Source organism: Chionomys nivalis, chromosome 11, assembly GCF_950005125.1.
Source record: "Chionomys nivalis chromosome 11, mChiNiv1.1, whole genome shotgun sequence".
Taxonomy (NCBI): Eukaryota; Metazoa; Chordata; class Mammalia; order Rodentia; family Cricetidae; genus Chionomys; species Chionomys nivalis.
Genome location: NC_080096.1, coordinates 70,377,168 through 70,391,185, shown reverse-complemented (window position 1 = coordinate 70,391,185; position 14,018 = coordinate 70,377,168). Strand labels below are relative to the sequence as shown.

General features: G+C 36.9%; 1 protein-coding gene across 2 annotated transcripts in view; it reads left to right on the top strand.

Moving 5' to 3' along the window:
- The window catches only part of Kdm4c (lysine demethylase 4C), a 194,952-nt gene that overhangs the window by 87,289 nt on the left and 93,645 nt on the right, over positions 1-14,018 (top strand). The window lies entirely within an intron of this gene.

The following is a 14,018-nucleotide window of genomic DNA, read 5'->3' as shown; positions in this document are numbered from 1 at the left end:
TTTATGGCTTTTCAGGAGAAGCAGAATGGTAGAGGGTTATGTCTTAATGAAACTGTTTCACAGTATAGGAAGTTCACCTAGAGTCAGTGAGAGAAAAGATAAAAGAAGCTTATGGGCCTTACCTTAGCTACTTCATAGTACAAGTAACTGTTTTTATTCTATTTTGAGAACAATGTATGTAGAACCATTTTGTGAATTTAGGGAAAGTTATTCTTAAGTTATGCATATTTAGAAGATTCCATGATATATATACATTCTAGCCTTTGACAACTTAGAAAGCATTTGGATAAATAAATTCTTAAGATGTTTGATTCTTTGACAGGTCCTTTTATATACATTTTGATCATTTAGTCATCAATACCCTCTCACATCCCCTTCCTACTCCCACCAAATCCCTTTTTCTTCCTAACAAGTTTCCCTCCTATTTTTAAATTTCGGTTGTCATCTGGTTTAGTTTGTGAGCTACATGGTTCAATTACAGTTGTATGAGAATGGGTGGGTTTTTTTTTTAATCAAACATGGGCAAGTATCTAGTGGCTACACCACTGAAGAAAATGATTAATGTCTGTTTCTGAGGGGCTGTTTGCAAAGGCACAAAGCTGAACTACTTCGTCCTACTAATTTGTGATATGGATCAAAATAAGATATTTTTTCCTTGTAGACAGCTATAAGCAATGAAATAATTTTTCCACATTTTTGTAGTAAGAGTGGACTGTAACTGGTGAGGAATTGTGGTTCTTGGTCTGCGTTAGAATCTCATTTGGCTCAAGTGTTATGAAGGAGATGGATCTGAGGTCCAACCTTCCTGCTCTTGCTTGATACGATATATGTATATATTAAAAATAAGTATATAATAAAAATAAATTTATATTTTAATTACTTTAGGAAAATAATTTATTTTTCAACAAAATTATAAAGATCCTCTTTTTCTTTAAAAATTTGCTGTAGGCCAGGAGGTGGTAGGGCACATCTTTAATCCCAGTTCTCAGGCAGCAGAGATGGGAGGATCTCTGTGAGTTGAAGGCCAGCCTGGTCTACACAGTGAGATCCAGGACAGGCTCCAAAGCTACAGAGAAACCCTGTTTCCAAAAAAAAAAAATGATTTTCTCTAAGGAGGAGAATACATATGTATGTGAACCTTTACTTATTAGTTTTGGGAATTTTATTTAACTAGGCACATAGTTATTGATTCACACTTTAGGCTAGTTAATTTAAAATGTTCCACATGTCCTATGTAGGCATTTCCCTCACCCCTTTCTTTACCCTTCTCAGGTATAACTCTGCCTACTTTAGTTTTCTATTGCAGGTTTGTTAAAGTACCATGTGTTGATGCTTAGAAATATCATCTCTTTATCTTCGTACAGTTTAGTAGGTTAGAGACTCAACATTGGCCTCACCAGCAAAAAGTCAAGTTGTTTTATTTTATTTTTTTTATTGATTTATTGTTTTCTTAAAGATTTCTGCCTCTTCCCCGCCACTGCCTCCCATTTCCCTCCTCCTCCCCCGATCAAGTCTCCCTCCCTCATCAGCCCAAAGAGCAATCAGGGTTCCCTGTCCTGCGGGAAGTCCAAGGACCACCTACCTCCATCCAGGTCTAGTAAGGTGAGCATCCAAAAGGCCTAGGCTTCCACAAAGCCAATACGTGCAGTAGTATCAAAAACCCATTGCCATTGTTCTTGAGTTCTCAGTAGTCCTCATTGTCCGCTATGTTCAGTGAGTCCGGTTTTATCCCATGCTTTTTCAGACCGAGGCCACCTGGCCTTGGTGAGTTCCCGATAGAACATCCCCATTGTCTCAGTGTGTGGGTGCACCCCTCATGGTCCTGAGTTCCTTGCTCGTCCTCTCTCTCCTTCTGCTCCTGATTTGGACCTTAGGATTTCAGTCCGGTGCTCCAATGTGGGTCTCTGTCTCTGTCTCTTTTCATCGCGTGATGAAGGTTAATATTCAGGAGGATGCTTATATGTTTTTCTTTGGGTTCACCTTCTTATTTAGCTTCTCCGGGATCACGAATTATAGATTCAATGTCCTTTATTTATGGCTAGAAACCAAATATGAGTGAATACATCCCATGTTCCTCTTTTTGGGTCTGGGTTACCTCACTCAGCATAGTGTTTTCTATTTCCGTCCATTTGCATGCAAAATTCAAGAAGTCATTGTTTTTTACTGCTGAGTAGTACTCTAATATGTATATATTCCATACTTTCTTCATCCATTCTTCCATTGAAGGGCATCTAGGTTGTTTCCAGGTTGTGGCTATTACAAACAATGCTGCTATGAACATAGTTGAGCATATACTTTTGTTGTATGATAGGGCATCTCTTGGGTATATTCCCAAGAGTGGTATTGCTGGGTCCAGGGGTATATTGATCCCTAATTTCCTGAGAAACCGCCACACTGCTTTCCAAAGTGGTTGCACAAGTTTGCATTCCCACCAGCAATGGATGAGTGTACCCCTTTCTCCACAACCTCTCCAGCAAAGGCTATCATTGGTGTTTTTGATTTTAGCCATTCTGACAGGCGTAAGATGGTATCTTAATGTTGTCTTGATTTGCATTTCCCTGATCGCTAAGGAGTTGCACATGATCTTAAGTGTCTTTTGGCCATTTGAACTTCTTCTGTTGAGAATTCTCTGTTCAGCTCAGTGCCCCATTTTATAATTGGATTGATTAACCTTTTACGGTCTAGTTTCTTGAGTTCTTTATATATTTTGGAGATCAGACCTTTGTCAGTTGTGGGGTTGGTGAAGATCTTCTCCCAGTCAGTGGGTTGCCTTTTTGTCTTAGTGACAGTGTCCTTTGCTTTACAGCAGCTTCTCAGTCTCAGGAGGTCCCATTTATTCAATGATGCCCTTAGTGTCTGTGCTGCTGGGGTTATACGTAGGAAGTGGTCTCCTGTGCCCATGTGTTGTAGAGTACTTCCCACTTTCTCTTCTATCAGGTTCAGTGTGTTCAGACTGATATTGAGGTCTTTAAACCATTTGGACTTGAGTTTTGAGCATGGTGATAGATATGGATCTATTTCCATTCTTCTACACATTGACATCCAGTTTTGCCAGCACAATTTGTTGAAGATGCTCTCTTTTTTCCATTGTATACTTTTAGCTCCTTTATCGAAAATCAGGTGTTCATAGGTTTGTGGGCTAAAGTCAGGGTCTTCTATTCGATTCCATTGGTTGACTTCTCTGTTTTTATGCCAATACCAAGCTGTTTTCAATACTGTAGCTCTGTAATAGAGTTTGAAGTCAGGGATGGTAATGCCTCCAGAAGATCCTTTATTGTATAAGATTGTTTTGGCTATCCTGGGGTTTTTTTTTTCCATATAAAGTTGATTATTGTCTTCTTCAGATCTGTGAAGAATTTTGATGGGATTTTGATGGGGATTGCATTGAATTTATAGATTGCTTTTGGTAGAATTGCCATTTTTATTATGTTGATACTCCCAATCCAAGAGCAAGGAAGATCCTTCCATTTTCTGGTGTCCTCTTCAATTTCTTTTTTTAAAGACTTAACGTTCTTGTCAAATAGATCTTTCACTTCCTTGGTCAGAGTTACCCCAAGATATTTTATGCTATTTGTGGCTATTGTGAAAGGTGATGCTTCTCTGATTTCCCTCTTTGCTTTCTTATCCTTAGTGTATAGGAAGGTTTTTGGAGTTGATCTTGTATCCTGCCACATTACCAAAGGTGTTTATCAGCTGTAGGAGTTCTTTGGTATAGTTTTTGGGGTCGCTTATGTATACTATCATATCATCTGCAAATAACGAAAGCTTAACTTCTTCCTTTCCAATACTACTCCCCTTGATCCCCTTATGTTGTCTTCTTGCTATTGCTAGAACTTCAAGCACTATATTGAAGAGGTATGGAGAGAGTGGACATCCTTGTCGTGTTCCTGATTTTAGTGGGATGGCTTTGAGTTTTTCTCCGTTTAATTTACTGTTAGCTGACGGCTTGCTGTAAATAGCTTTTATTATATTTAGGTATGACTCTTGTATCCCTAATCTCTCCAAGACCTTTATCATAAAGGGGTGTTGAATTTTGTCGAATGCTTTTTCAGCATCTAATGAAATGATCATATGGTCTTTTTCTTTCAGTTTATTTATATGGTGGATTACATTGATAGATTTGTGTATGTTGATCCAGCCCTGCATCTCTGGGATGAAGCCTACTTGATCATAATGGATAATTTTTTAATGTGTTCTTGGATTTGGTTTGCCAGTATTTTATTGAGAATTTTTGCGTCGATGTTCATGAGTGATATAGGCCTGTAATTCTCTTTCTTGGTTGGGTCTTTGTCTGGTTTTGGTATCAGGGTAACTGCACGCCGGTGTTTCCGCTGCCTGGGCCTGCCTGTGCGCCGGTGTCTCTCAGTCAAGTTGTTTTATAGACTAGGTTTGTTATTGCAAACTGTGGGAACAAGCAGGTTTTCCCCACCTTCCCTTGTTTAGGTTGCATCTCAATTTTGTTTCTATTGCTATGAAGTAAGATGTGTCTCCTAGCTAACCCCACCCCATAGTCTGACCAACATGACTGCCCAAACATGTACTTGACAAAGACAACACAAATGAACATGACAAAGTGGAGTGGGGAAAGCCCATGAGGTCTTGCCTCCATAAAATACTATAGGCTACAAAGAAAAGCTGGGATTGGGAGAGGTGTCGTTCCCTAGGGAAGAGCATATCAATTGGAAACATATGTACAAGTAATATTATACAGACTGAGCCGGTTATATTTAGTAATACACACATACATATGTGTACACACACATTCATGCAATAATAATAATCAAAAAGGAAGGCATGAATTTGAAGGAGAGTTGGTAGAGTATGGAAGGGTTTGGAGGTAGGAAAGGGAAAGGAGAAATGTAACTAACTATTAGCTCAAAATTTAAAAGAAAAATTAACAAAGAACAAAGAGACACTATGACCAAGGCAAGTTATAAAAGAAATCATTTAATTGGGGGCTTGCTTGCTTTGTGTTTTAGAGTACGAGTCCATGGTCATCACGAGCAGGCATGGTAGTAGAGCTGTAGTTGAGCTTATATGAGAAAAAAGAAAGGGTGTGGGGTTTGGGGGGGAAAGACAGAGAGCGAGATGTGGGGGGAGAGACAGAGTGTTAACTGGAAATAGAGTGGACTTTTGAAACCACAGTGCCCTTCTCCAGTGACAGACCTCTTAATCATTCCTAAATGCTCCTACCAAATGGAGACCAAGCATTCAAATATGTGGGACTATAGAGCTCATTCAAAACAGCACAGGTTGCTAGCTAAATTTACTACCATAGAGTTGTAAGAGTAATGTGGATGAGAGGTGTATGGCTGGGGGAGACTGCAGGACCGCTGGTAGTGGCGCCAGACACCACTGCTTGTACTGGCTTTTTGGAACCCATTCTCTTTGGATGGATACCTTGCTCAGCCGAGATATAGTAGCGGGGAGAGTCTTGGTCCTTTCTCAAAGCAATGTGCCTTACCCACTCTGAGGAGTGGATGGGAGTTGGGGTGGAGGAGGGGGAAGGAAGAGGGAATGGAAGGAAAGGAGGGAGTGGAAACTGGGATTGGTATATAAAATTTAGAAAGATTGTTTTCTTTTAAAAAACACAAACCACAATTTTTTATTTTGAACATTCGTATTGTATAAAGTATATCATTTATACACATAAAAAGAGAGAGTAAGATCCTTTTTCTTTGCTGATTGATAGGCACTGAGTAGGATTTTATTTTTTCTACAGACCGTTCTCAGACTTTTCCATATCATTATTTTAGAACAGGCAATGTTTAAGTTTCCATTTTTTTAATATAAGACAATACATTTACAGATATTAGGAATTTGGAAGAGACATCTTTAATGAATTTAGGGAGCCTAACTATCTTCCTCCCATCCATAGTACAAATTAGCAAACGATAGGCTGATTGAGAATCTACTTTGCATAAGTAATGGTGTTACCAGCTTAAAATCATAAACTTATCTAAACTTATCCTTTTTGTTGTTGTTGTTTTTGTTTTTGTTTTTCGAGACAGGGTTTCTCTGTGGCTTTGGAGCCTGTCCTGGAACTAGCTCTGTAAACCAGGCTGGTCACGAACTCACAGAGATCCGCCTGCCTCTGCCTCCCGAGTGCTGGGATTAAAAGGTGTGCGCCACCATCGCCCGGCAAACTTATCCTTTTAATGGAAGATTTTGAATGTTTCAGTAGCTTATGAACTCTTAGCATTACCATTTCCATTCTTAGTTAATTATTTTTCTTATAGTAATGTGTGATGTGATTATCTTCTAGACTTTAGTTGTTTTTTATCTCTAGTTTTTAAGGTAGATAACCTTATAAATTTATATCACACACACACATATGTTAACCATTTGAGTAATGTGTATTGGGAACAAATTTATCTGTTTTGTCCATGACTGATATAATGTATGTGTAAGTTATGGATTGTGGTAAGCAGACTTTTAGCTTTGTGGATGCCCTATTTGTTAGTCTTATTTTTTGCTTTTTTGAATTCATTCTAAATCGTATATTACATGATTTGTAAATGTAGATGAGTGGAGGTTTTTATTTATTGTAAACAAACTTCTGCTTTTCACAGACAGACAAGTGCAAAAGTGCTTGATAAAGTCTCTGTTGGAGATACTGCAGAACCTGTGTACTGTACATCTTCTTCGTGCTATAGACATATACAAAGTCATTCAACCATATGCTATGAAATAATTCACATTATTCCAAATTTCTCATTTGTCTCAGAAAAGAGTTATTACAAAATGCTATTTTTAATGAAAACAAAACTGATTAGAATACCTTACCATTTTCTCTGTTAGGAGATCTTTGATTATAAGCTATCAGGCTTGTTTGGTAGAGAAAACTGTCACTACTTTAGGGGACTAGTTGACAGAGAGAACCTCTATTTACTGAGACTGTGCTTGTTCTTTTCATGTTGGTGCTGGTCCGGAAACCACAGGTGAGAATATTTGGCATTGCATGCTTACCTTAACCTTCTAATGGTGTGGTGGTTTCTGATGATATTTTGTAATGCGTGGGTTACAGGTTTCAGCTGAAACATAGTGGCCCATAAAGCTTTGTTCTTATGATCAGTTTTGATTGATTAGAGATCCCATACCATGATTAGTATCAAACTCAATGCCTCTTCCAAATTGGTACACGTTTTTGGAGTTTGATATCTTCAACTAAATTTTTGGATTTGAAGGCTATTTCAGAGCTTGTTTCTTAGTCAAAGATGTTCTTTTTCATGTATTGGTTTAAAACTCACATTTCTTTCCAGCTCCAGATCTCATAGCAACTTAGTATGATCATCATTGTTTCTAAGAGGTTCCTAATATTCTTACCTACACATCCTTGACTTATAAAGTATTACAAGGAGCTCCAGAGCATCAGACCCTTGTATTCAACAGGGTTATGCTACCTGAGAAGGTGTTTATATAGTTTGTCCTGATTTTACTAATCTAAGATGATTTTTATAAAATATACTCAGCTCCTTGTAGTCTTAAGCTTTTTTCTTGGCGGGGGAATACTCAAAGAGTCTTCTCTGAAAGAATTCCTGGGCTGTATATTGTTGGAGGAATATGTGGGAATGATCGTTCTGAGAAATACTGTTCAGATCTTGCTCTTACAAATCAATCTTTCACAAAACTGAAACCAAGCTAATTGTTTTCAGATAATTTATCACTATGTACATGTTAGGCTCATATATCGTATGCTCATCCTGTTCAGAATTATCTGCCATCTAAGAAAAACATACTTGGTTCCCTGCAGTGTTATGGTTTGGAATACCCCAATATATTGTGTTCCTTAATTTTTTATTGTGTTCTTGCATTTCCTTGACTCCGAACAAAGTATTTGTCTATGAGCTATGGTGAGCTGGTCTAAGACCTTTCATTAGAAGCGGTCAGTTGTTTAAAGAAGCATCTCTTCCCCTTACATATGTTGGAAAAAAACATATGGTAGAGTTATTAGGGCCAGGAAAACAATTTTCTACCTTTTGAAATTCCAATAAAAGATGATGAAGACAAGGTCTGCACTCTTTGTTCTTACCATATTTCCTGTGCAATTTGGTATATAAAGAGAATGGCCTTTGTTCATGGCTACTAGGATTAATCAGACTCTCTTAGCTTAGACTTCTCTTTTAGATTAATACAGAAGACCAAAAACTCTTCAGAATAAATCAGGGTCACCCTTGAGTAAAGGACACCAAGAGTTAACTTTTTCTATTTCATGTGACATCACCCCAAGGATCAATACATTTTCTCTGTCTTTAGGGAGCATCCCTGAAGAACTTTTAATAACTGCCATGTACAAGCTTAATGGTAGTAGATAGAATGTACTGTTGACTTATTTTGGGAACCTTCATTGCTTTAAACATCAGAGTAAATATAGAATAATAATGCTATTATCCCCCTGATAGCAATTGAAGCCAAACATCTCTGTATATTTGAATTACACATTACATTTGTAACATTCCTTTGTGGAAAAGTGGAGCCCATGGTTATTATATCTGTGTAGCTGCAGTGCTATTCACAGGCTTGGATCCTGGCTATGAAAGGGCTAGCTTGCAGGTTTTGGTTTTATCCTTTTATGTAGCAGGATGAAATGTAGTTATTTGGAGACTGGATTTGATATATAAGTTTATTATTATGTATTTATTAGTTTCACATAAAAAACTGGTAGCTATTAAATAAATCTTTGACTTAGATTTAAGATTGAGTGTTCAAAGACATTTGTGAAAGTATTTTGTTTTTATGATGTGGCAGCTGGAAGTAGTGTGATCTCCTTAAAGAGAAAGAGTTATTTACTGTACTGAATTTTTCGGGGACAATTATGTCTTACCTACTCCTCAGAAATTGAGTGCTTTTTACAGTGTGTGTAGAGTGAGAAACTTGCTATGACTCGTAATGATGTTGTTTTGATTTGATTTGATTTGCAGTAATTTTATGTCATATATAATATGTCAGAGACTTGAATATTGAAATACAGACTGCAAATGATTTTAAATAAGAAGGATGTAAACACCAGGGTACGGATTCATTCTATTTTAGATTCTGTCTTTTTTTTTTTTTTTAAATGAAACAGACAATTTTAGTTAATTAGCAGTCTTCCAATGAAGTCTTCAGTTTTGGACAGAAAACTTCGATATCATATTTTAAAGTTTCTTTTTTTATTTGTTCCATTTCCTTTTTAGCTGGTACAGTTCAAATCTCCTTAGGCATCTTGGTAATTTTCTGCTTCTGGGAGATTTAGCCATGCTCTATTAGTTAGGGTTACTATTGCTGTGATGAAACATCATGATCAAAGCAACTTGTTGAGGAGTACTTACACTTCTATGTAACTGTTCATTATCAAAGACAACAAGTGCAGGAACTCACATAGAGACGAAATCTGGAGGCCGGAGCTGATGCAGAGGCCATGTAGGAGTGCTGCTTACTGGCTTGCTCAGGGTGTTTTTTTTTTTTAAATATGTATAGTTATAAAAAATATTTTATGTGTGTGTGTGTATATATAAAACCTAAGACCACCAGTCAAGAGACGTAACCACCCACAGTAATCTGGGCCCTCTACCATCAGTCACTAATAAAGAAAATGCCTTACAGTTGGATCTTGTGGCGGCATCTTCTCAGTTGAGGTTCCCTGATTTCAGATAATTCTGTCAAGTTGACCTAAGACTAGCCAGTACTTGTGCTGATACCGAACATAGTGTGGCACCTGTTTAACGTTATGCATTACAATCAATCCAGAAGCCTTGGGTTGAAGCTATTCTACTGCATCAGAACTGTGGTAACTGGATTTTACAGGTGTGTGCCATTTGCACTTTACACTGTGTCATAAAGCATTGGTCTAATAATATTTACCTGCTGTTAATGTATGCAAAGGAAAGTAAATCTGGAATGTCTTACATTTTCATTGAACAGGTCTCTCCTCTCCCTCCCCTCTTTCCTTGTGTGGGCTCAAATCCATGACCTTGGTCATACTAGACGAGAGAAGAGAGGTCAACTACTATTAAACTACATCAACAGATTCAAGTTCTATATTTTTTAAAGTATTACATATTTTGTGTTGTGCAGTTGTAGCTTAAGTTCATATTTAATAACTAAGTAACCGATACAGTTATGTACAAAGATAAATAGGAAATGCAGTTACTGAGTTCAAAGATAATGTCAGCATTTAAACCTAGGCAGGCTAAATGAAGTATTCCCACTTTATTACTAAACCCACTTCATGTACCCAGCCAGGCTGCTCTCCTCACTTTCCTATTTTAGAAATTTAAGAAAAAAAAAAAAGCCTCAGGAGAATCAAGCCAGTGCTGACCATATTCTGTCATACCAAAACTTTTCCACAAACGAGACACAAATTTCCAGTTAGCCTTTCTACTGAAGCCCTTCAAACTTAAGCTTCATGGTCTATGGGAAAATGAGGGCTGCGACAAAAGTGCATGCGCTGCCATTTCTTACCTGTAGCTCCCACAGTACATTGTTTTATTTTATTGTCTGTGTCTGTATGTGCTGTTTTCATACAGTGCCTCACACCTAAGGATCAAAGGCGTGAGCAGATTGGGAGAGATCCATAAATAAATTATAGCCATTCCCAAAAGATAACAGTTCAATATGATGATGCAAACATTTGGTAAGTAGCCAATGAAATTTTCATTTAATAAAATCTACAGGCAATAAATGATAGTAAATATTTTTTACATAACTGAGAACCATCTATTCAGCATAGCAAAGAAAGACCAATAATATGCTCCAAGACTTTCTCAGATTAGGAAAAGAACTATGAGGGGAGCTCACTCGTTCTAAAGGACTAAGAAGACTAATGTTCATAATGAGACACTGTGTGATACACACTACTGTGGAATCATCAATTTGAAAATAAAAATAATGAGATATTTTAATATTTAATCAGCATAGTCACTGATGTAATCTACAGAGTCTTAATATAGATTCTTGAATATAAATAGATACTAAGCATTTAGTACATAACAGCAAAAGCAAACATGCAATTCAGGATTTAAAAAAGAATATTCTTTCTAAACATAGTTACAAAGCAGAAGTATATTTTAATTATTAAAATTGTGTGGGTTTGAGTACATCTATGAGTGTGTGTAACTTCTGTGTTTGTATGTATATGTGAGTATATGTGTTCATGTGTGCTGTATATGATCTACATATATATGTTTATGTATATGTATGTAGGCATATTTATGTCTTTAATATTTGTGTGTTTGAAGTGTAAACATGTGTGTAGATATCAGAATAACTTTTGTGAATAGGTTCACTCTTTTCACAATGGGTTTTGGGATCATACTCAGGTATTCAGGTCTGTGTGGCTAGGATTTTTATCTGTGGACACAAAAGCTTGATTTATTTTTATTTGATTTTAATTTTGTTACCTGAAATTCATTTTTCATTTGTCTTCTTTTCTGGAAGTTAATGCTGTCTCTGCTTCCGTTTTCCCTGGTGACTCTCAAATTGGTTTTATCTCTCCCGCTTCCTATATAATGTTATATTTAAAGTATTACTTTTCTAGTTTGTGTTGTTAAAATGTAACACTATATTCTAAACTAAAATACTATATTCTAATACTAAAATGTGATACTATTTATTAAATGTGTACTAGATTAAAATATTCATGGAATAACATGATGCAAAACCTGAAAACAGCCTTGACATTACAATAGGTAAAGGAGGAGACAGCTCATTTAAAGCAAGCACGTTCTCTCCAGTTTTCACCTTCTGTGAAACAGTTCCCCCACTGTTTTACCTTCCTTTTTTTCTCAGTAGCTTATGAAGATACTTCGGGTCTCCTATACCTGGGCCTGCTTATTGCATTCAACTATCATCATAAGTGCCTCATTCTGTGTCTATTGTAATTTACTGCTCATGATTCTGATGTCCTTTAGTCTTAATAAATCATGTTGACATATTTTAATTCAATTAATTCTTTGAGAATTAGAATGAACATTGGTCATTCATATATAAGGTCAGTAATAATAGCCAGGATTGAAATACAGAAGATCTTTGCTAAATAAGTTTGGATAGATTTGATTAATAAAGGTTTGCTGTCCAAGCTTCAACAAGATTAATGTCAGGAATTCTAACACACCAATTATTTTTTTCTTAAAATTTCTGACAGAGCTCTACATAAAAGAATCATATGCTCATGTATCTGTAGGAACTTGCCCTCATTTTCTGAATTGGATTTGTCTCCCTGACATGAGAATGTATTCAATGAAGAGTTAGAAATGTGTGATCTTTGAAATGGTCCTGTACTAATTTTATTTAATTAAGTATTCATTTATTTATTCTGAGCCAAAGTCTTATATATTCCAGGCTGCCTTGAACTACCTATATAGTTGAGAATAACCTTGAACTCTTGATTTCAGGCCTTTACCTCTTGCGTGTTGAGGTTATAGGTATGACTCCCTACCTGGTACGAGGACAGACCATATAAATCATTTCACCTCCGACCAGCTTAGTGAACCAGTGATTTTCTTCAAGTTATCTACAGTTGTATGTGCCATTCAAAGGCAGCTGTGTCACCCAACTTATCCCAGCATTAGGGAGACAATTCACTAATGAAGGCTTCATCCTTACAGATTCTTGTCTAACTTGGGGGCAACTGGGACAGTAAGAAACATTTCTTTTTTTTCTCCCTAACAATCAGTTACTGCTTTGGTAACTTTGGGGGAAACTTGTGCCAGTTTACTGTGCTTTATAAATTGGATTGCTTCTTTTTATCAGCTTCCCTGCTCCCTCCCCCCCCCCCCCAGAAGGAATGTATCAATTCAGAGGAGATAACTATATAGTTCTCAGTTATAGTGTTTCTTTTCTTTCTATAAATTGCCAATGTCTACTTTTCATTTGTTTCCTTTGATTTCAGATACTATTATTGATGTGCTCATGTTTTTTATTCTCTGTAAATGTAGGCTTCCTCCTAGTGACTATCTGCTTTTCTTTTATCAACTTAGCCTAGGTATTTTGCATAATAAAGTAAACTCAATAAAACACATATGTTTAGGAGACTGGTGTTCTAAAATGCTAAGTAATAAATTCCTCTGTGTTTAACTTTCAGTATGTTGTTTTATTTTTTTCTTTGTACGTAAATCCTGCAAACCAAGTTAGGAAAATAATCAATCTGGTTCATTTTATCAGAATAAAAAAGTTAAGGATACTTTTAGAATAGAGATGTCAAGCCACTAATAAATTATTTTGATTAAAAATATCCCATGATCTTGGCATTGGTAATTTCCTGGAGACACTATTGCAGCATAAGTTTTTTGTTTTGGTTTTCTTACACCCTTATGGTTAGTCCTTCCTTGCTGGGTAAAAATCTGACCCAGTTACATATTGCTATGCCTCAGTGACTTTCTGTGACCTAGTCATAAGCCTTCCTGATCTCCTCACACCTGGTGGTTTTCAGACCTGTATGATCAATACCACAAGAACAGTGGTGCCAGGTTATCCTGCCATCTGGTATTATAGTCTTCTTTGGTACACAGTTGCATCAGGCCTTTGTATGATGAGGTTGCAAAACAGTGTTCAAGGAAATTGCATTAGATCAGGAACTCCTTCATTCTCATTTTCAGCTTAGGCACTCTCTTTCCAAGTGAACTTGTATTTTTACACGATGGAGCCTGAGTGACGTCTTATCCTCAGAAAACCTTTGCTATTATTACTATTACACAGTGCAGAGTTTCTCATTGACAGTTCCTGTCTTCCCAACCCCCGCCTCCCAAGAAAGGGTTTCTCTATGAAACCTAGGCTGTTGTGGAGCTTGCTCTATAGTCCAGGCTGGCCTAGAGCTTATAGACATTCACCTTTCTTTGCCTCCTGAGTACTGGGATTAAAGGTGTGTGCCATCACTACCCAGCTTATTTGTTCATTCTTTAAACATGCTTTTTATGTTTTTGCACATGCACTAGTATGTGTGCATGTTGGCACCAAGCATTCAGGTATTCCACGAGCCAGAAGGAAGGTGTTAGATTCCCTGAAGTTGGAATTACAGTCAGTTGTTAACTGCCTGAAAT